Raw genomic sequence first — 27,506 nt, 5'->3', positions numbered from 1 at the left:
AGACTGAATTCTTTAAATATTGGTGAGGTCACCCGTTGATTCCTCTTTTTCTCATCCATTTTGTCATCTTTTTCCTTCATCTTTCTATCATTCTTCCTTCCATTTGAAATCTTCAAAGGTAAAAATCATAACCTCCACCTCCAAGGCTTCAATTCAAACCCTCAATCTCTTCATTCCATCATGGTATCCAAAATAAGGGTTTTAGTGGGGATTTAGAAACCCATAGTAAATTAACTCGTTTTTAAGGAACTCAAGCCTTAGGAAGTGTTTTTAACACCCTTTTAAGCTCTTAAACACATTAGTAATTCATATGCTTGATTCTTGTCTAGTGCGAAAGATTGGAAAAAGCTCCAAGTACAAGGGAAAAAGAGAAGCTAGTTATTAGTTGAACTTTGGGTGTTTCCAACAATATAGAAATCCAAGGTAACTCACTTCTAACTCAACTTTACCAAATGTAACACATTAGATATGTTTTCATAGGTTGCATAAGTTATGAAGCATATTCATGGTAGATTCAACAATTGACGTTTTCCAACTTGTTTATAGACCTATTATGACCCTTACTTCCTTAAATAAAACTCTAATAATGTTTAAGAACCTTAGTAGGACTCTTGGGAGAGTTAGAGAGGCATTTTTGTGCCCAAAATAGGGCATTTCTAGGTTCGAATATCTGTATTGGAAGAACAATATCGATACTATTCATCAACTAGTTTAAAATAAGAGAGTTTTGAGAAGGAAGTGTCTATACTCATCTATAGAGTATTGATATTGTTGGTCAGTTTTCGATACTCGCAGGGTGGTATCGATACAGAGCACACTTAACAGATTCTAATAGGCAATTTTAGTATTGATACTCATGAGAGTATCAATACTGGGGTAGAATATCGATACTCCTAATAAGAATATCGATACTAAGGTATTTTTCAAAACATCGAAGCAAAATTTGGTATTGTTACTCATAATAGTATCAATACCACATTTTAGAAGTATCAATACTCAAGCTAGAGTATCGATACTACCACTTTTCTCTTAGGTCCCAATGGCTAGTTGATATCGATACCCAGAAGATAATATCGATACTAAGAGGTCAATATCGATACTATAATGGCTCATTATCGTCGGTACATACGAACAATTTTGGGTAAGAAACTCAGTGGTTTTAAGGGATAGTTTTGAGGGACCCAATAATACCCAAAACATGATGAAATAAAACTACAAGTGAGAACAATATAAACGCAGAATAGTTAGAAACAATAACAATTAGGATCACGTAAAACTAGCCTTGTTTGATGCTCGAAAAACAGTCAAGACACCCAAGTTACTTTAGCAGATAACGATTGTAAGTTCATATATATCCTAATCAATGTCAAGGTACTTCAATTGCTAGCTAGGCGTAGATACCCCAAGACTCTATGGAGTAAGTTGTTCGGGTTTTCCTTTCGTGATGCAATTCTAGATCTCATCCCAAATACCCAAGGGTATTTTAGGAAGGCTAGAGGGGTGTGAGCTCCGTGTTGTAAGCTCAGTGTTCGAAATGTGTTTTCCTACGCAGATTCTTAGGAAACTATCCGTGGAGCATTAACATCATCAGACTTTTCAGATCAGTCAAGGCTTCAGAGTATGTTTTGATTTGTATTAGAGGGCATGCATTACTGTAGACTCTTTTTGTATTAAGTCGTAACTCTATTTTTGTATAAAACTCAATATTGTTATTATTTTGGATATTTGGAGCTCCCATGTATTTGTCAACACAAATTTATTATGTTTTATTTTATCAATATGGATGATTACTTTATAATGGTTATAGTCATTTAAAAAAAAAGAAAATTTAAGTTAGCTACTTCGATGGTCCCATATGACACTTTAATCCTTCGATATTCAGGTCGAACTGGATTAGGGTGTTACAAATCTGTACAATACACACGCATCAAGAAACAATTAGAAACCAAAACCCCATTCCACAGTGAGCTGCACCAGCAATCGAAAAAGCTTATTATCTAAAACACAAACATCTGGTTGTTTGCACCACCATCCCATTCTTTACTGGCACAACACTGAAATTATTACATGAAATTGTTACTCACATCAGAGGACCAAAACGTTACTACAAGCCAGATCCCTTAGAGTGAGCCAACCTACAACAGACAATCTTTTCTCCATCACCCATCAATTTCACGCTTACACCACTCCAAAACAAGACCCAATAACCAAACAAACTAACATTCATACAACCAATCACAGAACAAGGTGCACAGAACATCTCAAGATAATTTCTTCACATTAAAATATAGTGCAACATATTTTTTTCACATCACTTGGATTTGAATCAAACAATTGGGACCCTTTAACTATTACAACAACACGACCATTATCAATTTCCACAACATCCAAAAGTGAGCAACCAACATCAAAGTAAAACAAAATATTAAAAATAAACAAAACCCAAAACACATTCCATCAATCTGCCAGCCAAATCATGAATCATCGCACTCCCATCCTTTTTTTCTAGAAAATAGCAAGACATGAACACACAATTTACTTGAAACTCTTGCACCACCCCAACTCTACCCACATCGCAAACAAAGCCCTACTAGAATTTCTTCTACTCATTAAGATCCTGCTATTTACCGTCCGACTAAGAAGTATTGGGAAGTCTTCTAAAATCACTGATGGAAGGGTAATTTCCTGGTCAATTCCAACTGTACCAACACCCGATCCTCGCAATGACCAGCTCGAACAACTTTTCTTCACTGTAAACGCTTTTGATGAACAATATGTCATTCCTACATAACCATATGGACCAGAACAAACCAAAGAAAGCTAGATTCCACACAGGCTTACATGATTTAATAATCGGCTGACCATCCCAAGCGGATCAAAAGGATCATACGTCACCTGGGAATACAAAATGGAAGTTCCATATCGACAACCATCTTATCTATACTCTCCAAATTACCTCGCATCGACAAACGAGGTGATTGACTGTCTCTCCTTCCTTTTGACTCATCACACAAACACTAGACTCCCTGGTTGTGATTCCCCACTTAACCAATTCCTCGAGAACTGGCAGTCTTTGTAACACTGCTCTCCAAACAAGGATCTCAACTTTCAGTGGTGCTAAATTTGACCACACTAGCTTCCAGAAATTATCACATTCGTCCGCAACATAGACTGCATTTGAGCCAAAATCACGTGGGGTATATTCACCATTCGAAGATCCTGACCAGCACACTCTATTCATGTCTTCACTACCTTGTTCCGCTTCATTTAACGTACGTATAAAAAAAATCTCATAAGCTTTATTCCCACGAGAAAAGAGTTCTCCTTATCTCTGTCTCATGCCCACCTTCCATTGACCTTACTGTCAAACTTTGCCACCTTCCCCCTTTTTTAATAGCTAAACCATACATCCGTGAAAATGCTAGTCTTAGAGACGGGTAACAGGTCCAAAAGTCATTCCAAAAGTCAATCGACTTACCATCCCCAAGGACAACTTTCAAGTTTTTTGACAACAAATCGTCAGGCTTGTATAAAGGCTTCACAACATTTCTCCACAACCATGACATTTTATTCGGGGTCAACTGAGATGGAATCAGGGAATCAGGCTCATATCCATGCTTTGCTACCATAATTTTCTTCCACAGACTGCAGGTTCTTTACCGAATCTCCAAATCATTGATCTTTTCGAATTTTTTTCTTCAAAACAATTTTTTTTGTTGCAACAGGGAAAATCAATAATTAACAATCGACAGTAATATGCATTGTGTTTTAAACAATTTTGGTTTTACTTCGGAGGATTTTTTTTTTCATTACATGGATTAATTAACAATTATATGCGTGTTTGAAAGTTATCAAGGATGTAATAATAGAAATAATTAGTGGGAATGACGCGGAATTGGATTTCCAATTCTAAGCATTGATGAGGTTGGTGTCTTGGTCTTAATCACCTACAACATATCAAATACAACAAAAACCAAAAAGAATAAAGAGTACCCATTATAAATAAAGGGAATTTCCTTGAAGTCTTGAGTATGAACACCACGTATGTAAGGGATAAATCTTCATTATCAAAAGATTATGGAATCTTTGAACATATACTATTTTGTATTCACTCTATATTTATATATAAAAGAAAAACAATCTTTATGAGTTCTTAAACCTGAAATTTCGACCAAACCAGCTTCTTCAAGAGAAAGGGCTGCATCTTCTTATTAAGGTTTTTTGCAGTGAAGAACAAGTTGTTGGCTGGTGAAAAACTGGTCTGGATTTTGGCTAGTTTTTGAAGATTTCTAGGATTGGATGCTAATGGTGTTTGATGAAGGGTTGTACAAGGTAGGTGTAAAATCATACTTTCTTTCCGGTTGTAATTTTTCAATCACAACAAGGCTTTATCCGATGAGGCAAAATTGGCTTGTTGGTGTATGGGTTCTAAGTCAATGGGTTGGGTTCAAATATGTTCCATGATGTTAATTTGTCCATGTATGTATGTACAATACTTGTCATGCATGAGGTGTAATATTAATCATACTAAGAATTCTTAGCGAGGTCAAGTGTCTTGTTCACTGGTTAATTTTAAGGGGAAGTATAAAATGATAAAATTTTTAAATATGAAATATTAAAATTATTAAATTATTTTAAATTATGATTAAATTGATATATTATATAAGTTTTAAAAATTAAATTATTATTATATTAAATTATGTATTTAAATATTTTAATTAAATGATTTATTTATGTTGTTTTTTTTAAAATAATTCATTTATTATCAAACACATAACTTTGAGTATACAAAAACTAAGTGGCGTACATGATAAAAAATTATTGACATTCTTTAAAGACCGAGTTCGTATATAAAGAGTATGAGTGTTAATTGTTAAAAAATTAAGAGTTATATTTGAATAAATATTGACTAAAAACATAATTGTGAGTATATTTTACACTTCTTTATAAGAGAATGGATAAGCACGAATGTATGTATGTCATTCATGTCATTCATGAGGTGTAACCTTAATCATATGAAACATTTTTAGTTATGTCAAATGTCTTCTTCATTTGTTAAACATAATGAAATTAGAGATAGAAAACATGATATGAGCAGACACAGTATGACTTTATGATCCTCCAGACCGCATATTTGTATTTCCTGATGGACATATGTACAGGTAAGAATTATTACAACAGTGGGGCTTAGTTAGGACCCCAACAACTCAAGTACATGACTGTCCTGCGAGACTCTTCAGCCTGCTTCAGCCGGTCGTTGTTGGCGGCGGCAGCCTTGAAAACCCCACCGGCGTTGACCGCAGTGGGGAAACACCTTGCTTGCCTGGAGGAACAAGAAGAATCCGTCGAAGAAGAAGAGGCAGAATCTTTGAGAGGCATAAGTTTACAATCAGACATGGATGCTTTAAGATCCACAAAAGAAAAAGATTAGATTTTAAAAGTATTTGCAAGTAGATGGAGCGTGGGTATATATAGAAAGAGCGACGAGGTCACGGGGAATTTTCCAACAGCGGAAAACGCGTCTAAAGAGGTGTTTTTTTTATTACCAAAGACAAAGACAATGACTAAGATTAGAGATAAGAGGATAAGGACAAAAGATAGATGTCTACGATTGATTGTTGGAAGATTCTTGTGGGATTTGACAACAATAAAATATCTCCATTTTAAGCCCAGTTTCAATCCACCATCGATAGCAGCCCAAATTGAAGGGGCCATCCAAAACCATAATCCATTAATATATGATTTTTGGGATAATTACACATTCTCTCTCTCTCTCTCATCTATTTTAGGGATTTATGTGGAAATTATTCAAAATTATATATATTATACAAGGGTTAGGATTCAATCATACAATGTAAAATTAAAAATTTTACACATTTTTAAGATTGTTGGATGAGAAGAAATCAATAGATGAGATTAACAGTAAGAAATAAGAAGATTTTCAATGGACAAAAAATAATGAGTTAATCTCAACCTTTGGTTTCTCTCAATCCGACGGTCCTAAAAAATGTAAAACTTTTAGATTTACACCGGATGTAAGTGGTTCCTAATCTAATATACAATTATAATAGTGATGAATTTAAATATATATTTTTAAAATAGACATATTAATAACATAATTTTTTTATATAAAATAACTACAGTTAAAATTTTAAAATATAGCAATCAATAAAATGTTATATTTTTATTATATATATATATTCTATTCATTACAATTATATTGTTATTATTTATGATTTGATATTAAAAACTGTATAGATATTAAAAACCCACAACTCATGATTAATCTGTTCCTGTCCAGTGTCCATAGTATATTTTGAATGTGTCCAAAAACAGTTTTTTTGGCAGAAAAAACCAAAATATGCCGTTTGGAAATCCTTTGTACAGCATAATGTAAAAAGAAACAGTCCAATGTCGCACACATTTTCCATTCAATTTAAGCCGAAAATTATTTGAGAGAATAACATCAAATTGTCCATATCAGACGCTTTCGTGTCCTGTAAACCGCGTATTAAATCTTCGCATCCTCCAACATGCGAAATATATCCAACGTGAGTACATTTTTCAGGTAAGCCAATAAAACAATAGGATAAAATGACCTCGTGTATTGTGAAGCTCGAGGTAGACTTTATGATCAAAAATATAACAAGATTTATAGGGGACCTCGTGACCTGCAAAGCGCGAGGTTATTTCGAATTCCGTATAGCAACCAAATTTGAAACGTAAAAATTAAATGAATATAATAAATAAATATAATAATAATAATAATAATAATTAACAATATTATTTATTAAATATAATAAATAATTAAAATAATAATATATAAATATAGTAATTAAAATAGATATTTTATAAATAATAATTATAATATATTTTGTAAACTTTCAAATAATGAAAAATTATATGCGTAAAATATTAAATATAATAAATAATTAATAATATTATAATTATAATAAATTTTAAAATTTAAAAGATAAAATTTGGTAACAATTTCGTGTCTTGCAAATCGCGAGGTACTGGGAACGAAATAAATTTTGCGTGTTTTCAACGTAACTCGCATCTTGCAAGATGCGAGTTGCATTTAAAACCGCGCTTCTTCGGGTGCGAGAAAGGCTATAAATAGGACCATCCACTCATATTCATCACCACACCCATCCTTGTCATGTATTCAAAGATTTCATATCTTGGCAACGAGTCTATTAAGACATGATCAAAGTCACAAATTCGATTATTGGAGGTAAAATGATGAGGTAAATTAATAATTTTTTTTAATTTTTACTATTTATTTATTTATCGATTTAGTTTATTTGTTTTGATATTTAAATAATTTTTTAATATTTATATTTCATAGGGATATGAATGTGTATTAGAGTGTCATATAAATCGTGACACCACCAATGCGAATATTATTAACTATTTACATTTAGCGTGTTTTAGATATATCAATAGTATAACTAGTGACGGTGTGAAGTTACATCATCCACTTATAAATGCGTTGGTGGAAAGATGGAGACTGGAGATGGACACATTTCATTTACCGTGTGGCGAGACAACTATTACCTTGTAAAATGTTGCATTTCACCTGGGACTGCCTATTGATGAAATAGTTATTACTGGTGTTGTCAGCGCCCCTAGAAACGTATGTGAGATATTGTTCGGAATTGATTTGCTTGATGATGCACGCGATGGTGAAAAAATAAAAATTAAATCTTTGGATGAAAATTTTAAGAACCTACCCCAGAATGCGGAGCATTAAAGTGAAAGAGGTAAATATAATTATTTTTATCTATTAACATTTATTAACATTTCAATTTATTTATTTAATTTTTTGGAAATTAAGTAGTTATATTATTTTTTGAAGCGATTTGCTCGTGCGCATATACTAAGAGTTATTGGAGGATTTTAATGCCAGACAAATTCCGAAATAAGGTACATCTGATGTGGTTGAATCATTTACAAAATTTGAGTGATTCAAGAAATATAAGTTGGGGGTCGACAATTTTGACATTTTTGTTCCGACAGCTTTGTAGAGCTGTAGATTCGACGAAAATGTCATTGGAGGGTGTTTATTGTTGTTACATTCGTGGATCTGGATCCGAATTTCATTTTATTTCCGATCCTTAAAAGACATGTCCCATATGAATTTCCATTACTTAAGAGGTAAAAAAATAATTTTTATCTATTTTTATAATGTTACTAACAAATAATACAATGTTATTGTATTAATGATAGGTGGACTGATGAAACCTCTCACGCCTACTTACCAACACATCAACGAGACTTAAGACTTTTGATCGATAAGTTTGGACATCAGGTAATAAAATATTTTCCTTTAACTTTTATCTTATAAATTTAGAATAATTTAATTTATTTGAGGTTTTTAGCTAACAAAGTTATGTAATTTTAATTTTACAGTTCCTGTGGACGCCTTACTGCGATGCATCTATTGTTGATTGTATACCGCATGAGATTCGGGTGACTAATATGCCTGTGTACATCGTGTCAGTCCCATTTATCTTGTATGAGATAGTCGAGTGACATCCTACCAAGTGCGTTCTTCGACAATTTAATTGTGTCCAATCGATTCCACCACATCCACATTGCTTGGATGAGTTACATCGATTGACGTGACAAGGGAAGATGAAAATTAATTGGGCATACCATAATGCAGTGTATCTGAATGAGTGGAGTTCGAAGATTCGAGAGGATGCCCATGACTCAACCCATCTTCGACCACAACACGACATACGATTATATATGGTGGTACCAATAACATACAAGACTGTTGCACAAAACGACAATAAAAAAACTATTCTCATCGCCTTCGCAATTGTCGAAAAGGAAGATATCAACTCTTGGGAATTCTTCCTTACGAACTTACAAACATATGTTCTATCACATGTGATGCAGGATATAGAATATGAGATTTGTCTTATTTCTGACAGAGGCACTAGTATCAAATATGAACTCCAACGTATGGGCCCGTCTTGCCAACCCCCCAATATTTATCACCTGTACTGTTTACGATATATTTCCGCAAACTATTTGTAGAAGTTCAAGAGTCAATATGAGTGTCAAATGGTGCTTCAAATGGATACGTCTTTCACCCTTTTTGATTTACCATATCTTTACAAAAATTATTTCAAATTAATTGTTCCACTTTTTATTGATAGGTTACACACAGTCCGTACGTGACTATGAGGACCTGATGCAGGAACTGAGACACATGAATTCTGAGGGCTTCAACTACTTTGCTTGAATCCCAAAGGAGAAATGACTTCGATCATTTGATGGGGGTAGACGGTATGGTCATATGACAACGAACTTGGCTGAGACAATAAATTCATCACTAAAGGAAGTGCGCCATTTGTCTATCACGTCTGTTGTCAAAGCAACATATTATCGATTGACAACCCTTTTCGCAACCTTGGAAAGACAAGCAGCTGATTAGATGGCAGGTGGCTACCAAATCCACCTAAATCTCCTTAGAAAATTACAAACATTCCAACACCATTTCAACGCGACGAGTGCCATATGCTTATCTCGCGAAATGTCATTATTACGTGTATTAGAATTTACAAGGCCATTGGAAGGCATACAACACAACACATACATGGTTAATTTATGAGAAAAAAACATGCCAATGCAGATTCTTCCAAACTTTCAAATACATGTGTGCGCACACCATTGTTGTTGCTTCTTCTGTTAAGATACCCTATATGAGATTTGTTGATCGAGTTTACTTGCTTGAAAATATATTCAAGGTTTATGAATACGAGTTCCCTCCAATTGGAAATGAATGAGATCCGAATAAAGATGATGATGAACCTACAATACGACCAGATTATGAACTACGACGAAAAAAACCAGTCGTCCACGGTCAACCCAAATTTTTTATGACTAGGATTTGGTTGAACATCAAGAAAGAATCAGATAACCGAAATTATGCTCTATATGTAGGAATCCTAGACACACGAAGAATAAATGTCCCAATCGCTTAGGCCCACGTATCAATTAAATGGGTTTTTTTGCATTATTTATTTTTTAATTAACAATACATATTACTCACATTTACAAGCCAACAATAACTCTCCAATATGTCTATCAAATCATTTTTTATTCTTCCTTCATAAAACCATGATTTCTAACCATTTTCAACGTCATTTTTACACCATTTAAAATGTCTTATATATGTTGGTATTATAGTCACCTAATAGATAAATTGCAACACTACACGTTTATAATTAAATTTTTTTTAAAAAAATTTAGTTTCCCACCCGAAAATAGTATCCGAACAAAGCTATGGACACTAAAGGGAGGGTAGGGAATCTATTGTCCTCACGCTTTGTAGGCCGCGAGGTCCCCCATAAATATCGCGATATTTTGGATAATAAAGGCTATCTCGCGATTCGCAATGCAGGAGGTCATTTTATCCAATTATTTTATTGGCTTACTAGGAAAGTGTGCCCACATTAGATATATCTTGTGTGTTGGACGGTGCGAGCATTTAACACGCGATTTGCAGGCCGCGAGGTCGTTCGATGTGGACGATTTGATGGTATTCTTCCAAATAATTTATGGAGTGTTAGGTATGGGTCATAAATATACCAGTAAAGAGGACATGAGATGGAGCGGAGTGAGCGAAGGTAACGCAGCGAACATCAACTGTCCTTACAAAGAAAGTCTCGTTGTGGGGTTACGAATTATGTGGGTTGGGGGTACGGCGGTTACGCCCCCGCGGTATGGTACAGGGTTGATTTTGTAATTATGTACCAGGGTTTTCTATTATAAATAGAGATGTAACCTAGACCTAAAAGATCATTGAATAAAACTTCTAGCGCCGCCTAGGCACCGAGGACGTAAGCACATTGCCGAACCTCGTAAAATTCTGGTGTTCTTTTGTTTTCTTTACCCGTTTTCGTCAATAATTGGTATCAGATATCAGGAGCAAAATTCGAAGTCGCGAAATTCGATGGTCAAGGTAACTTCAGATTATGGCAAACGAGGGTGAAGGATCTTTTGGCGCAGCAAGGGATCTTGAAGGCTTTGCGACCTACAAAGCCGACGTCGATGGATGAGGAAGATTGGGAAGAATTGCAGCAGCGAGCAGCAGGAACCATACGATTATGCTTGGCGGACGAGGTCATGTATCACGTCATGCATCTATCGTCTCCAGACAAAATTTGGAGGAAGTTGGAAAGTCAGTTTATGTCCAAATCCTTAACGTCAAAACTGTATCTGAAGCAGCGGCTGTATGGGCTGAAGATGCAGGACGATCACGATTTGGTGCAACACGTGAATGTCTTCAATCAAATCGTTTCTGATCTGGCTCGACTTGATGTGAAAATTGAGGATGAAGACAGAGCGATGATTCTGTTGTGTTCGTTGCCTCCCTCTTACGAACACATGGTGACTACTCTTACATATGGGAAAGAGACTATCAACGTTGAGGAGATTACTGCAGCCTTGTTGGCTCACAACCAGCGGAAGCAGAATGCAGGGGAAAGTTCTCAAGCCGATAGCTTATATGTCAAGGGTAATCGAGATCGTGGACGGAAGCCAGAGAAGGCAGGGTCCGGGAAGCGGAATTCCAGATCCAAATCCAGGGATAAGAAGACGATTCACTGTTACAAGTGCAAGGAGGCGGGACATATGAAGCGAGACTGTCCGAAGTTGAAAAAGCAGACTGATGAGAAGCGTGATGGCTCATCCAAGTCTGTGAACATGGTCGAGGATGATAATTCTGATTGCAGTGAGGGTGATATGCTTTCTATTTCAACGACAAAATTGACGGATGCTTGGATTCTTGATTCTGGATGTTCTTATCACATCACGCCAAATAGGGAATGGTTTTCGACATACAAGCCAGTTAATTCTGGTTCGGTTGATTTGGGTGATGATCGATGTTGCAATATTGTTGGTATTGGTGATGTCAGAATTAAGATGTACGATTGCTCCGTTCGGACGTTGAGTGGTGTTCGACATATCCCAGACTTGAAGAAGAATTTGATTTCCTTGGGCACTTTGCACAAGAATGGTTTTATCCCTAAGGCTGACGAGGATAGGGAAACCATTTGGATTGTTAAAGGAGCATTGACTATGATGAAAGGCAAGATGACTGCAGGGAATATCTACAGATTGTTAGGGAGTACCGTTGCAGGTGGAGTTCACTCTGTTGAGTCCTGTGATGATACGACAAAATTGTGGCATATGCGCCTTGCTCATCTTAGTGAACGTGGTATGGCAGAATTACACAAGAGAAACTTGTTGCATGGTGTCAAAAGTTGTAAGCTCGATTTTTACAAGTTTGTTCTTGGTAAACAGACTAAAGTCCGTTTCAAGATTGCGAAGCACACAACTCAAGGGATTCTTGATTATGTCATTCTGATGTATGGGGCCTTCCACGACATCGTCTTTGGGTGGATCTAGGTACTATGTTACTTTTATTGATGATTTTTCACGGGAAGTTTGGGTGTATTTTTGAAACAGAAATCTGAAGTTTTGAGAAGTTCAAGCTGTGGAAAGCTGAGGTAGAAAACCAAACAGGACGAAAAATCAAGTGTTTGCGGTCTGACAATGGTACGGAGTACACAGATTCACAGTTCCTACAATTCTGTAAGGAGCATGGGATTCAGAGGCATTTTACAGTGCGCAAGACACCACAACAGAATGGTGTTGCAGAACGAATGAACAGGTCGTTGAATGAAAGAGCCGGATGTTTGCGGTTGAATACGGGGCTTCCCAAACACTTCTGGGCTGAGGCTGTTAACATGGCGTGTTACCTTATCAACAGATCGCCAAAGGTATCGCTGGCTGGGAAAGTTGCAGAAGAGGTATGGACTGGTCATGATGTTAGTTTTGATAACTTACAGATTTTTGATTGTCCTGCTTATGTGCATGTACCTGCTGATGAGAGATCCAAACTTGATGCAAAATCGAAGGAGTGTATTTTTCTGGGTTACAAGAAAGGTGTTAAAGGATTCAAGTTCTGGGATCCAGTTGCGAAGAAAGTCTCGTTGTGGGGTTACGAATTATGTGGGTTGGGGGTGCGGGGGCTTCGCCCCGCGGTACGGTACATGGTTGATTTTGTAATTATGTACCTGGGTTTTCTATTATAAATAGAGATTTAACCTAGACCTAAAATATCATTGAATAAAACTTCTAGCGCCGCCTAGGCACCGAGGACGTAAGCACATTACCGAACCTCGTAAAATTCTCGTGTTCTTTTGTTTTCTTTACCCTTTTTCGTCAACATGGAGTACCCTATTTCTTTAAATAATTAGTTATTTGAGTTTTTAAATACAAAATTGCCCAAAACTTGATCAAATTTATGTGGTAATTATAATTAAGAAATAATCTCTTGAAAATATAAGTTGCAAATTCAATATTTGTCATATGTTCTTCTATTTCCAAATTATATATATAAATTATTGATAAGATGGATAATTCTAGAGCGAGTGATACACACTGATGTATACTATTAATGATGCATATCGATATGTATCATTAATATAAAATATGGTAAAATTCACAAATTATCATTAAATTTATTAAAATGATTTCATTTATCATTGAATTTATAAAATTTATAAATTTCAGGTTTTATTAAAAAATAGATAGCGACGTGAAATATTGTTAATGGTGTGACGTGATATGCAAAATTAATAAGAAATGTTTTATTTGACCCCTCAATTATAACTTAAATTTCGTTTTAATATTTCTTTCAATATTTTAAGTAATCATTTCAAAAGGAAAATAGAAATTTAGAATTATTTTAAAAATAATTTATTTTTAGAATTAAAAATTATAATTTTTTAAGTTTCATTCATCAAATTATTTTATAAATATTTTTATTAATAGTGATTATATTTCTAAAATAAAAAATTATAATTCTCAAGATCTGAAAAATTAAATTACCAAATAATGTAATTATTTTTTATTAAACGATGTGATTTAAGTATTTGACTTTTGTTTAAGACGTTTAAACAAATTTTTAAAAAATACATTGTACATCCAAAAAATTTTAGTATTACATCAATATGAAAGATACATCCAAACTTAAATAAAAATAGCTGAAACAATCTTTAACTTTTAATAATGTATTGAATAATTTATATGGTATAAATTCAATATTTATAATATGACACTAAAAATAATATTTAATTTATTTATATCCATTTTATTTTTAATTTAACGAACATAATAAAAATTATTTTAATTAAAATTATCAGTAAAATAATTTTTTTTAAAAGAGGATACTTTGTATTATAGACAAATGCAAATTACACCACCTCAAGGACCTCATTAAAAAACCTCTCTAACCCTAAGTGGAGGAAAAAGAGTAAACCAAGAGGTGGAAATGAAGTAATACAATGATACCACATAGCAACAAACACTATATACCCCAAACCACAACAAAAACTCATACGTACACCCAAACAACAAGAAATTAGATTAGAAAGGACAACAAAACCAAAAATCAGGCGAACACAACGGCAAAAAGTTTAATCTGAAAACAGCAGCAGAAACCCGGATCACCAAACCAGCTGATCACTACATACACCATGACTTCATCGATCTTCAACCCAGCACGCAATATATAGCATAAACATTCCTTTAGGAGCCAATGATCCTAATTTTAGCGAAAAATCACATAGAACAGAACCTAAGACTTCACGCAATCCCCGACAATCACGCACCAAAATTGAACGCAAATCTTGTGACTGGAGAACAAACACTAACTAACTACCAGAACTCAAACTTAAAGACAGTGTTACTCATTCCCAACATAAGCAACCCACCTTTTCTTCAAATCATAATATGATATAGAACTACCAAATAATTCAGAGGAATTTAGATCAGATTTCAGCAAATTGAATCTCTTCAACGCTCGATCTCTTTTTATTTTCTCAGATTTCGAAAGGACCTTGTCCTGAATATCCAATAGCGAGCCGAATTTCTTCTGCTTCCTTGTAATCCTATTGGTCAACACCTTTTCACTTGAATAAACTGACAAATCCATTACAGGAGACTTAGGCAAAGACTCCTCTTCCACTGTTCTGATTGATAACAATACTATACTCGGATCCTCCGAAGGCCTTAGACTACTGGAAAATGACTTGGGATGCCATAGTTCAACATCTCCGTTTGAAGCCAAGTGCCCAAAGCTGTCGACCATGGCCTCTAGTAAAATAAAATTTTAGTTATAATTAAAGAATCAAATAGGATATTTTATATTAATTTCGTATGCCACGTCACCTTTTTAACGATAAGTAATGGTATTGTCCCCATTTTATATAAAAAATTATTGTTTAATGTTTATTATATAATTTTTAAAAGTTTGATGTCTAAAAAGATCATTTTGATATAGTTTAATGTTTATTTATGAATTTTACCTTATAAAATTAGTGGTGAATATTAATGCTTGATATCCCTTCTAGAATTTTCCTTGATGGGAATTTATGAAGTACAATTAATAAACTATTAACCTATAGTAATCATAATGATTCTCGTGAAATTAAGAGGTGAGTTAAACTAAATCAGATCTCATTTTAAATAATAATTTCTCTTAACATTGATTTTCTGGTCTATAAATTTAAAATATAAGATTTTATTTTAAAAAATTCAAGTTTTTCATTATTTAATTTGATATTTATTCAGTTGTTTAAAATATTAAAATTACTAATTTATATTATAAATAATTTTTTGATGAAATAAAGATGAAGAAAATACACGAATTAAAACGCTGCTGTCAAAATACAGCCAGCAGCTTCTTGTTGCACCAAATCGACGACCTCCATTGGCGGAGTAGTAAAAACCATGTGGACTTTGCCCCTCGTTGTAGCTAACTTCGCTAACGTATCAGCCACCTTGTTTGCATCCCTGTGAATATGCTTCAAAACCACATTCCAATCCCGATGTATCAACCCCTTAACATAATAAAAAAGCGTGATGATCGAAGCTCTTCTATAACTTTCCTGCAACATTCGAACAACCTCCGAACAATCGGTTTCTACCATTACTTGCCTCTCCCCAAGGTTCCAAGCATGAGAAAGTCCTTCATGGATACCCCACAATTCCGTTTCAACAATAGAACAAATACCGATCGCTTTAGAGAATCCAATCATCCAACCACCATTCGAGGATCTAATAACACCCCTACATGTAGCAAATCCGTCACCTATTTTTCGTGAACCATCAGTATTAACCTTACACCAATTGAGAAGAGGCAGAATCCAAGGATCAATCGTATTCAACAAACGACGAGAAGATTAAGCTAATGATAAGGTTGAATCTAGTGCACTACTAGCTTCACGACTTAGTAGTCTACCCCGCACTAGTACACAATCATTCTCAATGTACTCCGAGTAAAAAATCCTCCTATTCCGGTCTTTCCAAATTAACCACAGAATCGATCCAAACAATAAATCCCAATTCTTCTTCTCTCGCATAAAACCCCGGGGAAGCGATATTAATCTATAACCATTCTCTAAGATCTCTTTTGAAAAAATCATCTAATTTTTCAGTTTTAATTAAAGATGCCCAAATTACCATGGAAGCTTGACATTGTTGAAATAGATGATCCGTTGTTTCACCTGAACGCCCACAAATTCCACAGCATGAATGAGAGGCCATATGACGTCTTACTCTTTACGTATTCGTAAGTAATCGATCATTCTCTAGTAGCCATAAGAAGATCTTAATCCTCTGTAACCCTCAGTACTTCGCTATTACTGCCCATACCTTATGCGTATCGTCACCTTGACATTCCCACTTCAGCACATAAGTTGATTTAAATGAGAAGTGTCGATCAACACTTCATTTCCAACCTAGCGTATCTCTTCTACAATTCTGCTGAGGAGGAATCGTTGCTGCCAGTCTATGCACAATATCGTTTGGTACTTTATCGATAGTATCCTCCCATCGCCATTGCCCATGCCATTCGACCATAGCAACTACCGAGCTATTTGGAAGATTGGCTCTCTCAGCTTGATTCACAATGTATTTTTCCAAGGGCCCCACATCGCTAAGCCAATCATCCCACAAAAAATTCACATTACGCCCATTGCCAATATTCCAAACCAAGCTTTGTCGAACATCTTGCCATACGTGAGAGATGCCCCTCCAAAGATGCGAGCTACCTGCACGATTAATGGATTCAGGGATCAAATCAACCCATTTATACTTAGTTCTTAGCACTTTTGCCCACAATTGATCGAGATTAACTACTAGTTTATAGGCTAACTTCATAAGGAATGCATCATTTTGAGTGCTTAATTTCTTCATACCGAGGTCACCCTTGATTATTGGATTGCAAACATTCTCCCACTTAACAAGAGATACTCCTCCTTCGGATTCAGTACGACCCCAAATAAAGCCCCGAATTAATCTTTCGATCTCATCACAAATCCCTTTAGGAAGTTTAGTAGATTGCGTGGAATAAAAGGGAATCGACGATAGTACTGCTTTTGCCAATGTGATCCTTCCTGCCAAGGACAAAGATTTTTCCTTCCACCCTGTGAGTTTATCCCGAACTCTCGAAACAATATAACTATACGATGCCCTCATAATCCGAGAATGCAGCAGAGGTACTCTAAGATACTTCCCCAAATTTTGAACTTCTTGGAACCCGAAAGCTAAGTTGATGGAATTTCTCAAATCCGATACCACATTATTCGATTAATAGATGGTAGATTTCTGAATGTTTATTTTTTGACCCGAAAACTTGCAGAATAGATCCAAGATGAGAGATGACCCACATTTCTCCATAGAAACCTCCTTAAAAAGTACAAAATCATCCGCAAAGAAAAGATGAGAGAGAGAAGGCACATGACGACATAGACGAATAGACCTTCATTCCCCATTACTGACTACTCTCGATATCGCATGTGACAACCTCTCTATGCACATCACGAACAAATAAGGTGAAAGTGGATCCCCCTGACGTAGTCCTCTTGTGGAAAAAAAGGAATCCGACATAGCACCGTTCCAAAGTACCTGGGTCGAGACAGAAGTTACACAACGCATAATAAACAGTCTTAGGCTCTCTGGTATGTGAAGCTCTTTTAATGTTTCTTCAATGAAAGGCCATTCCAGTTGGTCATAAGCTTTCTCTAGATCGATTTTTATGGCCATGTAGCCGATCCTTCCTTTCTTTAATCTCATGGAGTGCACTACCTCTTGCGCAACAATAATGTTATCTGTGATTGACTTGTCCGGAACAAAACTCGTCTGGGTCTCCGATATCCAGTGGCTCATCAGAGGCTTCAGCCGATGCACAATAATCTTTGTAACCAACTTATATAATACTGAGCATAGACTAATAGGGCGAAATTGATTGAAATATTCAGGTGCTTTAACTTTTGGTATTAACACCAAAAGGGTGCGGTTGAATTCATTATCAAACTCCCCTCCTGCAAAAATATTCTGAATCAATCGACACACACTGAAGCTTACAATATCCCAATTATTTGGTAGAAAAAATATATAGCCCATCAACTCCAGGTGCCTTTAGCGGACTCATGCTAAATAGGATGTCACGAATTTATTCCGTGAATAATGGTCTCGTAAAGTTGCACAACTTACAATCAGAAATTACCGGAAAACACCCCTGGACCGAGTACCCAACCACATAATCATTGGTACTAGTGAATAACTCCTTATAAAAATTAACCACCATCGAACAAAGCGCTTATTGATCCAACAACCAATTACCATCGATGTTTTGAGAGCACCAACGTAATTATACCGACGTCTCATCATCGTGCATGCATGAATTTTTTTTGTGTTTTATCCCCTGGAGAATCCATTGATTTCTAGACTTCTGAAACCACTAACTTTCCTCATTTTGAAGGACTTTTTCCAGCTCACTTTTCAACTTGGAATGCAACTCCATCAATCGCCGAGAATAACCCGAGTTTAAGGCCTTATCAATACCTCGTAATCGTGCCAGTAGTTCTCTTTTCTTCCTCCCAATATGCCCAAACACCTCCAAGTTCCATTCGGTAGCTTTGCTCTTGAAGGAATTGATATTGGTTAAGACATCTACATCCTTATTTCAAGCTTCCAAAATGAGGCTCTTGAATTGAGGATGATCTTGCCAAGCGGCAATAAAGCGAAACAGCCTGATTCCATGCATTCTCGTGATATTCTGTATTCAAGGTGCAACACCATAGTACCCGAAAATGCTTCAGCCCAACAACTATTAATGAGACAACGATCTAGCCGTTTACCAAGATTTCCTCTCCTCCACGTAAATGGAGATCCCTTATAGTTCACTTCTATTAATCCCATATCAAAAATAAAATCTGCAAACGACTTATTTACTCCTGATCCACGACTAGAGCCTCCCTCCCTCTCATCAGGGTGAATGATGGAATTAAAATCACCACCCATGATCCAAACTTCATTTTCGTCGGGAGCAAGGTTCATAAGATGTCTCCATACTAAGCGTCGTTTCTCCACTTGAGGACTCACATAAACTACCATAAAATATAACCATCGAGATACTTCAGCAGACCAACATCTACTATGAATAAATTGAGGCGAAATTGTTAGAATTTCAACATCAATCCCGTCTTTCCAAAGAATCCAAATTCCACCACTAAACCCATGCGCTTCAACTCTAAACGAATTTTGAAAACCGAATAGCTTTATCTGCAGCCGTTCCACTAATACGAGTTTCCAGCAAAGCAACAACTCCAGGTCGACTTGTCCGACAATGTTCATGAAACTAACATCTAAAGTTAGAGCTTCCAGCTCCTTGACAATTCCAAAATAGAAACTTAACCATTAGAGAAAAAAACCGAGAGAACACCATTACTGGGGAATATTCGGGTTAGTATTCTCGCTATCTAGGAGTGAGACTTCTTCCGTTACCGTCACCGACTGCTCCACTGCTGGCAGGATTCCTTCCTCCATTCCTTTTCCATGCACATTAGAAGAGCATCCTCCTTTCTGCGTTCTGCAATCACGTTGAGGATTCAACATCGTGTTTCGTAACCAATCCATTAGAATTGCCGGGGAGAACTTAAAATCTTTGTTCTTTTTTTTTTTAACTTTCAGCCCCTTGCTAATGTCCCACACCTCTCTTCTATTAACCTTAGTACGAGAATTCTGATTTGCACATTTGTTTCGACAATCCTCTGAAATGATAATCGCCGTATGGTTTCCTCCTATGAATGCATTGCGATGTGCAGTGACTTGAGGAAGCTCTCATCCTCCGTGGCTACCACATTGACCTGTTGAAATGTTCGATTGTTTCCAGCATTCACCGACCCAACTGGATGTCGTAGACTACTAACAGCCACCTCCGTTTCACCACGACTTTGTAATCGTTCCCTTTTGCACGAGTATCTGTCCGAGAACTGCTTCCTCTACGAGTTTTTGTTGTAGTAACTTGTGGACTTTTCCTGTGTGTTTTGGCTACTGCTTCCTCTATGATTGTTGTAGAATTTCTTTCCAAATTATTATTTTCAACACCTAAGACAGCAAAATGAGAGCCTTTCGCATCAGCGCTGCTTTCTTTATTAATTGTTGCAGGATTTTTCTTCATTCTCCTACAGTGCGTTTCGGCAATCATCCATGGCCCAAAACCCAATTCCTCATCACCTAAGACTTGATCCCGTTCCGCACTAGTACCACTTTCTGCTCCAACCTTGCTTGTATTTGCTTCTACCGATCCACAACTTTCCTTCGAATACCCAAAACCCCATATTAGAAACATATTTATTGCAAGCCTTCATATTCAATCTTTTACCATAAACCATCTATCTTGAGACATGGAATTAATGGCTTATTTAAATTTACTAACACTGCCAAACGAGCAAAGCGACCTCTTTCCCCAGAATTTGTGCTATAATCAAGCTTCACGACCTGTCCGATAACCGAAGCGTCAGCAGAAAATCGCTTTGGAGTAATATCGATATGGGAGGCCCGGTAACCTAACCCAAATAATAACTTGCGATGGATGCTTGTCCATTGTGGAAAAAGTACGACTCCATGGTTAAACCGTGTTGGGATTTTCGGAAGCTCAAATTGACAACCGGAACGGTTTGCAAAGAGGGGTCGAAACGGTTTTGTGTTTAGGGAGTAAGGAGATTGAAAGATAAAGAATTGCACAGTGATTTATAGTGGTTCGACTTTCCCAACCAAAGTCTACGTCCACTACCTTAGCTCCTCACCAAGGATTTTCCAACAAATTCACTAATGTGTTCTTTCTTTTGAGGATAAAGAGTAACCTTACAAACTCCCTAGTTTTTCGGGCTAAACTAGAACCTTTCCCTAGCTTTTACACGGGATTAGCTAGAACATTTCCCCTTTACAAAAGGATAAAATAAGTAAACAAGAAAACCTCTTTAAGGTAGGTGTTTACAAGATTGAGCTCACAAGAACAAAATATTTACAAGAGAAAGATGAAATAAGATTGAAAAACTCTTCTCTTGTGTTTGATTGCTTGGATAGTTGTTCTCTTGCTTCTTCAAGTGTCCCTAGCTTGTATTTATAGCTTGGAATGTGTTTGATGTTGTATATAGCCATTGGGGAAGTTTTGGAGCCGTTTTGGGATGATTTTTCTACTCAAAAGGCTGCCCATAACATGGTGCATCGATACCCATTCATTAAATTCAAATAAACTAGTCGTTACTAGCCGTTGCAGCCTTCGTGCATGGATGCACAGTAGGATGCATCGATGCACAGCAGGATGCATCGATGCACAACAGGATGCATCGATGCACAGCAGGATGCATCGATGCACTAATTGCATTCGGTGTTTGAGTGCATGGATGCACTGCATGGTGCATCGATGCACTAGTGCAGGTGCATGGATGCACTGCAGGGATGCATGGATGCACTGCATGGGTGCATAGATGCACTTTGACACCCTTTAGCATTTTGGCTCAAATCCGAATTTAATGGACTTTGAATTATTTTTGAAACCTTTTAAAACTTTGAATAAATTCAATTAAGTCCAAAAACATTTTTTAAATTCAATTCAAGTCCAGAAACCATTTTGCCTTAAATTGTTATATCAAAAATAGTTCAACAATCTCCCCCTTTTTGATATAACAAAACATTTGAAAAATTATTTTTGGCAAAACTCCCCCTTAATAAACTGTTTAATGAAAAAATATCAATTGTTAACAATTGTTGGAAAATATATGAAAATGTTAAGCTCCGCCTTTTTCATTTAGAAATTGAATTTTTCAAACCAAACTTCTCCCCTTTTTGTTATATAAAAAATAATTCGATCTTTGAAGTTCAAAATAACTTTGGAGAGTAAGTGATAAATTTTATATTTAAAAATCATTTGAAAAATCAAAGCTCCCCCTCAATAAATGCATTCCAATCAAAATTTAGCTTTAAGAACTTGACACTTAAAAAGAGATTGAATTTCTACAAAGAATAACAAATATGTTAGTAGTACATGAAATTCAATATATCCAAGTCTAAAATACTTTATGCAATACCAATTGTTGAAATTTGATATTAATACCAATTGTTTAAAATTAAGTGCTTTTGCATAAAGTTTCCAAAAATGTTATGCATTTTGAAAATTTTGATATCAATTGTTAGAGAGATATCATTTGCATTTAAAACCAATTTTGACCAAAATTCATTATGATGAACTAAAAATTCTGAAAAATTATTAAGACATTAAAATGTTCATCATAATTTCCTTTTAACATACATGAGATTAAAAATAATACATAATTATTTAAAATCAAAACTCATGCATGCTTAAAATTAAATGAGCAACCAAATAACCAAAATTAAAAGCATTAAGCTTAGAGGTTACCCATTCCTTTTTCATGTGTGGCTAGAGCATCTTGAATATCATCACTTTCATCACCATTGCTCCCACACACCTACAAGAGACATTTAAGTAGCTTTTGGTATCCAAATTGCTTTGGATCCTTGAACGTTAGTTTCAATGCCCCTTGTTCCTTTCGGAACCCATACTTGCCTAATTTTAAAACGTTTTCCTTTCTTCAAAGGACAAGTATGTTCCTTATGACCATGATATTGACAATGTGAGCATATTGTCATTATTGAACTAGATAAATTATTTAAAATGATTTCTTTTTATTTTGTTAAGCATTCAAGCTTAACTTTTAAATCAAAATTTCCTTTTTCAAAACTTCCAATTTTCATTTTTGAAAGCTCTAAATCCTTTTTCAAAATTTCATTTTGGTTTTCAAAATCCATTTTTGCTTTCAAAAGAAAATCGTTTTCTTGTTTATATTTTGAAATCATTTTCTTATATTTGGAATTCATGGTCTCAAATCCCAAATACAATTTATTATAAGCATCTTGTAACTCATCAAAAGAATATGAATTAAATTCATTTGAGTTAGAAGATACCTCGGGCTCTTCGCGAGCCATTAAAGACACCACCTTTGTTGGTTCTTCTTTCTTGTTTCCATGGATTTCCTCAAGCTTATTCCAAAGCTCCTTGGAACTTGAACATGAAGAAACCCCTTCATAAATTTCATGACCAAATGCACAAAACAACATGTGCATGGCCTTGGCATTAAGTTGAGCTTTCTTCCGTTCTTTGTCACTCCTCTTCTTCTCATTCTTCTTTGGAGAAGAGTAGCCGTTCTCGATTATCTCCCATGCATCAAGATCATTGGATTGGATGAATACCTTCATTAATTTCTTCCAATGATGATAGTTGACTCCATTGAAGTATGGAGGTTTGTCGGTTGGTAGGGAGTCTTCTATGTGGAACGAGCCGGAGGTGGAAGCCATCTTCTCGGTTGTGTCGGGAATTGTTAGAGCTTCTTCGAGGATCGTCTCAAGGTGGTTAAACCTTCTTAATGAGTTAGGCTCTAATACCAATTGTTGCGATTTTCAGAAGCTCAAATTGACAACCAGAATGGTTTACAAAGAGGGGCCGAAACGGTTTTGTGTTTAGGGAGTAAGGAGATTGAAAGATAGAGAATTGCACAACGATTTATAGTGGTTCGACTTTCTCAACCAAAGTCTACGTCCACTACTTTAGCTCCTCACCAAGGATTTTCCAACAAATTCACTAATTTGTTTTTTCTTTTGAGGATAAAGAGTAACCTTACAAACTCCCTAGTTTTTCCGGGCTAAACTAGAACCTTTCCCTAGCTTTTACACGGGATTAGCTAGAACCTTTCCCCTTTACAAAAGGATAAAATAAGTAAACAAGAAAACCTCTCTAAGGTAGGTGTTTACAAGATTGAGCTCACAAGAACAAAATATTTACAAGAGAAAGATGAAATAAGATTGAAAAACTCTTCTCTTGTGTTTGATTGCTTGGATAGTTGTTCTCTTGCTTCTTCAAGTGTCCTTAGCTTGTATTTATAGCTTGGAATGTGTTTGATGTTGTATATAGCCGTTGGGGAAGTTTTGGAGCCGTTTAGGGATGCTTTTTCTACTCAAAAGGCTGCCCATAACATGGTGCATCGATACCCCTTCATTAAATTCAAATAAACTAGCCGTTACTAGTCGTTGCAGCCTTCGTGCATGGATGCACAGCAGGATGCATCGATGCACAGCCTTGATGCATCGATGCATAGAAGGATGCATCGATACACTAATTGCATTCAGTGTTTGAGTACATGGATGCACTGCATGGTGCATCGATGCACTAGTGCAGGTGCATGGATGCACTGCAGGGATGCATGGATGCACTGCAGGGGTGCATGGATGCACTTTGACACCCTTTAGCATTTTGGCTCAAATTTGAATTTAATGGACTTTGAATTATTTTTGAAACCTTTTAAAACTTTGAATAAATTCAATTAAGTCCAAAAACATTTTGTAAATTCAATTCAAGTCCAAAAACCATTTTGCCTTAAATTATTATATCTAAATATAGTTCAACAATCTCCCCCTTTTTGATATAACAAAACATTTGAAAAATTGTTTTTGGCAAAACTCCCCCTTAATAAATTGTTTAATGAAAAAGATATCAATCGTTAACAATTGTTGGAAAATATATAAAAATGTTAAGCTCCCCTTTTTTCATTTAGAAATTGAATTTTTCAAACCAAACTTTTGGTAATTAAAAGTTTTAGAGCCGTTTGGGGATGATTTTTCTACTCAAAAGGCTTCCCATAACATGGTGCATCAGTGCACTATCATGGTGCATCGATACCCCTTCATTAAATTCAAATAAACTAGCCGTTACTAGCCGTTGTAGCCTTCGTGCATGGATGCACAGCCATGATGCATCGATGCACAGAAGGATTCATCGATGCACTAATTGTATTCGGTGTTTGAGTGCATGGATGCACTGCATGGTGCAAAGTATCAACAAATTCTAGAACTACATCTTCCTTAGTGACATGGTCTCTAATGAAGTGATGTCTTATTTCAATGTGCTTAGTTCTAGAGTGTTGGATGGGCCCTCGGTTAATAATCTTTGGGCCCTCGGTTTGGATTTGGATACTTGTTTGCGTTCGTGGATAGTTTTTTCATGTCACTCGACTCTGATTTACGATTTTATCGATAGTCTTTCAATAGCTTGATCCCCTTTTGTGGTTCGTTTGCCAATGTGATTAGATTTGTTTGTATCTATCCTTATTTGAGTTTTTGTTAGGTTTTTTAATCTTTCCTTGTATGATCCTTACGTGATCTTAAGTTGTTAATTTTGTGTCAATGATTTTAGAAAAATGTCCTAATTATATGCTTAATTTACTATTATGATTGTAAATTTTCATTGTAATTCGAAATATTTCCCTTTACAATAAAATTAGTGGCTTTTATAAAAACAAAACTTTTAGTAGTTTGAAATAATGTAAATTTAATTTAAGTTTGATCTTTATCTTTTATATAAAAAATTAACTCACAAGTTTATGATAATTAACTTGTCTTAAGTTATTCAAATTCAGTCGAATTTAATAATGAAAGTGATAAATCATAAAATTTTTCTATTACCTTATTTGTGAATTCTTGAGTTTCCAGCTTTGAAATATATATTTTTTAGATATGACTGAGATTAATATAATTATTTAACAGGTAAAAACTTACAAAAACAAATCCTCCGAAGACAAAACTAGAATAGTGGATGGACAGGTCGATAATATAATTTTCACCGTCCCATAATACGTGGTAGATTGCGGTTGAAAACCCTAATAAACCAATGCTCACAGCAGACATCAATATTAAGTAATATGGAAAATGTAACCACTGAACTAAGCCGAATGTCAAAGTCCTAAATATGTTACGTAGGAAGACTTTTTTATAGGAGACCCTTGGCTACGTCCAAATTATTTTTAGGCCCGCTATTTGTTGACACATGTATGGTACTATATACTTCCCATAATTATTGATTGATCTATTCATTGTGGAGCTAAATTTTGGTAAATTACAATCGAGAAGGCCTGGTCTGTCTCCCATCAAGATTAAGGGTGCCTGTGAAAATTGAAACTTGATCCAAGCATTATTTGTTTGCCCATTACCCCCAAAGTTCTTGGTGCATTTTACAATTAGAGAATGGGGTATGGGTTTTTTCCCTTAATGATTTCAAGTTTACGTCTTGACTAGTTTAAATCAACACGTGTCACACATTTGATTTTGATAGAATGCATGTACAAAAACTTAGACTCGAGACATTATTTAAACGTTATCAAACTGAAACCAACCCCTGTTGATATTCTCTGTTGAACCCTCTTGTTTCAACATGGTGAACTAACGAGGCCAACTTTAAATTTTATAAATTTATTTTAATATAAAATTATACATTTATCTTGTCTTTCAATAAATTATAAAATTATGCATTGATACATTTTGGGACGATTAGGGCCTCTTGGAACATAGATTGTTACTTCTAGAGGAAATAACCATGGAAGAAGCAGACGTAACCAATGACTTGAACTGAAAAAGAGTTCTGAGTTTAAAAATTGGTTCACGTTTATGCATATTATTGACTTTGTTATTTATATATTAGCTAACCCTTATTCCATATGTAATGGGGTAGGGGGAGACAGGATAATAGGCTGCCCAACGCCAGGTTAAGAGCAACTTTCGTGGAAAACCTCCAAATTATAAATTGCTCACCGTGGTACTCGATCCCACGACCATAAAATTAAGAACCTTGCGCTCTATCAACTGAGCTGGACGGTCAATTCTTTTGTTATTTATATATGTAATAGTAAAATGGTTTATGAATTTGGGTATAAGTTTAACTGTTCTGGAAATCTTTAGCCATCAAATTTGACCTTCAAAGATTCAACCTTTAATGGCCTTTCGATGCGCCAGAAGAATTAACGGATTTAGCTACAAAAGCTCCAGGATATTTTGTCCTTTCCAGAATCTTTGGAGTTCGCTTTTTGACCTTTTCCAAGCTTTCCAATAAAGAAGGCAACTGGGTGAGGCCCACCCAGAACAACCCGACTCCACATCTTCTCTAACATCAGGCCCATTCAAGCAGCCGAAGATCTCTTCTTTCTTCTTCATCCTCCTCCGCCGCCGGGTTTTACTTTCACGTAAGCAAAAGAATGGCCTTTTGGGCATTAAAAATGTACCCGGGC

The 27,506-nt window shown here is 35.6% G+C and overlaps 1 long non-coding RNA gene across 1 annotated transcript; it reads right to left on the bottom strand.

The window, feature by feature from the left end:
- Positions 1 to 274: 274 nt before the first annotated feature.
- LOC120204260 lies at positions 275 to 27,476 on the bottom strand. The gene is made up of 4 exons (XR_005523921.1): positions 27,363 to 27,476; positions 8,800 to 8,809; positions 5,759 to 5,767; positions 275 to 286 (listed from the first exon to the last, which is right to left on the bottom strand). It is a non-coding gene; the product is annotated as an uncharacterized LOC120204260 (long non-coding RNA).
- Between the last annotated feature and the right edge of the window lie 30 nt (positions 27,477 to 27,506).

This window comes from Hibiscus syriacus, unplaced genomic scaffold (genome assembly GCF_006381635.1).
Source record: "Hibiscus syriacus cultivar Baekdansim isolate YM2019G1 unplaced genomic scaffold, ASM638163v2 tig00010533_pilon, whole genome shotgun sequence".
Taxonomy (NCBI): domain Eukaryota; kingdom Viridiplantae; phylum Streptophyta; class Magnoliopsida; order Malvales; family Malvaceae; genus Hibiscus; species Hibiscus syriacus.
The sequence above is the reverse complement of the archived record's forward strand: the minus strand, read 5'-3'. Positions and strand labels throughout refer to the sequence as shown.